Source organism: Penaeus japonicus, unplaced genomic scaffold, assembly GCF_977035675.1.
Source record: "Penaeus japonicus unplaced genomic scaffold, GWHDUDI00000001_assembly GWHDUDI00000002, whole genome shotgun sequence".
In the NCBI taxonomy this organism is placed as follows: Eukaryota; Metazoa; Arthropoda; class Malacostraca; order Decapoda; family Penaeidae; genus Penaeus; species Penaeus japonicus.
The window spans coordinates 37,997,991-38,000,490 of NW_028234404.1; positions in this window are offsets into that span (position 1 = coordinate 37,997,991).

The window sequence follows — 2,500 nt, forward strand, 5'->3', positions numbered from 1 at the left end:
TTAATTCTTTCTTTTGGAACAACTGTTGGCAGCTGGGTACGATATCATGGTGCGGTGACAAATGTTTTTTTTTTTTTTTTTTTGGGGGGGAGGGGGGTTCTTTCTCCCTCTTTCTTTCTTTCTTTTACGTTCTTATTCTCTCTTTCTCTCTGTCTTTTGGGTCTTTATAAACCGAAAGCTCGAAAGCAATTAGTGTAACGTGACCACTTGAAACGCCGCTAAGATAATAGGCCATTAATTGAAAGTGTGAATACTCTGGCTTTCTCAAGACGGAAGCAAAGAATGGGGGTGACCTGTGCCCGCGAGGGCAAATAACACTCCTTATTTTTTCACAATTAACAAATTTCCCTTTTACGGTGTTCTTCGCGTAACCCTCTCCTCCTTTCCGCCTCTCACACATGCATCGATTTTTCTCTCGTCTCCGAAAAGTAAGTGAAAAAGCACCTGACTCTGACGAATGTGAGCGGGACTCGATCCTCATCTCGGTGGCGCCAGTCGGGTCGAATCCCATATAGGGCGCTACTTGATCTTAAGCAAGGGAGTCCCTTCAGCTGAGCGAGATTCCGCCATTTCCGCCATGTTCCGTGTACCTTGAATTTACGTTTTTAATCCATTTATCCGATGCGATGGCGAAATAAACCGTCCGCGACTTCATAATCTAGTAATAGTCGCTTCGAAGGACGACTTATGAGAGAGGAAGCAGATGGCGCGATGTTAAAATCCTGAGATTCCGAAGAACCGCGTAACATTCTCGGGGTAGAGAGCAACTAGCAATAAGAGGACCCAGCCTTGACGTTCGACTGTTGTGAATGAATGGCGATTGGTCAAGAAAATTCCATTCAGAATCTGTCCAGGGAACGTTTTTTTCTTTTCTTTCTTTTTTTTTTCTTTCTTTTTTCTTTTAGTGATAGGGAGAGGGAATAGGGGATGTGTTTGTGATAGGATGGTGTGCTTAAGTCAATTTGATTTGAGAGGAAGGAGAAAAAAAGATGTTTGCGTGATGTATTTTTCTCTTTTTTCGCGTCTGGATACTATTCATCAAATTCGTATTTAAAAATGATTGATAGGATGTCGAAGGAAAAAAAATGGTCGCAGTCTTAGTCTGTTTTCTGAGCAAAGAAAATAATTTCAAATAATTTCTTTTTTCCACCAAAAAACTCTTTTCCTAACTCCCCCTCCCCCCTCCACCTTCTCTCTCTGTGTATCTATCTATCTCTATCTATTTATCTATTTATCTACCTACCTATCTATCTCTTGAGAAAGGGGGAGGGGGTGTATTAGCATCTCCCGATAAGGATAACTCGCCAAAACAAGCTAAGAAAAGGAAAAAAAAACATGATCATCATACTAACCTAAAACCCTATAGTTCCTTTGCTTAAAAGATACTCTCCTACCAAGAACGATTAAGAGATAATATCCGCTAATAGTTTCGAGAACTTTCGAAGTTGATGAGACTCAAACATCTGTTATAGATAGATATGTGTGTGTGTGTTTGTTTATGTTTGTTTGTTTGTTTTCTAGGTGTGTGTGTTCGATTGTATGTGTGTGTTTGCTTGTTAGTGTGTGTGTTTGTTTTGTGTGTTTGTTTGTGTGCGAGTGTGTTCCTATGTGAACGTGTGTGTGTGTGTTTGATTGTGTGTGTGTGTGTGTGTGTGTTTGATTGTGTGGGTGTGTGTGTGTGTGTTTGATTGTGTGTGTGTGTGTGTTTATGCTTATTTGTTTGTTTTTTTATGTGTCTTGTTCGATTATATGTGTGTGTTTGCTTGTTAGTGTGTGTGTGTTTGTTTTGTGTGTTGTTTGCTTGTTAGTGAGTGTGTTTGTTTGTGTGCGAGTGTGTTTCTATATGAACGTGTGTGTTTGCATATGAGCATTGTGTGTATATGTGTGTGTGTATATGTGTGTGTGTGTGTGTGCTTCGATACTCCCATTGTGAACGCTCCCACCTGAGGAATAGAGTATATGTATTCACGGCAGGTAAGCGATGTGCTGTTCCATTATTCCCGTGTTAATTAGCGTTAATGAGCGTTCTCCATTATGTGAAAGACAGAGTGTGACTTTTTGTGTTTAAAAATCCTAATTTATTTATTTATCTATTATCATAGGTAGATGAAATATGTTTGGTTGTTATTTTCGATTGAGTAATCCATTATATTTGTATAAAGCTAATACTTACTTTCCGTACCTTAAGTAACAATAAGACCATACATCTTAATATCTCAATATCTTAACATCATAAGCAATACATTTAATATCAAATTTAAGAAATGAAGTTTTAGTGTATACGAAAAAATACTAACACCGTTATAGATATCAAAAGTAACAATAAAGAAAAACTAACTCTACGATATACGTAGGTAACAAAAGTAAAATTGGTTTTATAAAATGCATAAGTTTTACCTTCTAGCATATAGGAAAGACGTTTAGCATAACTGGATCTGACTTCAATACCACAAGAAGCTTCAAATCTCACATAATGCGTATCTACTTTGTTTTTTTTAGC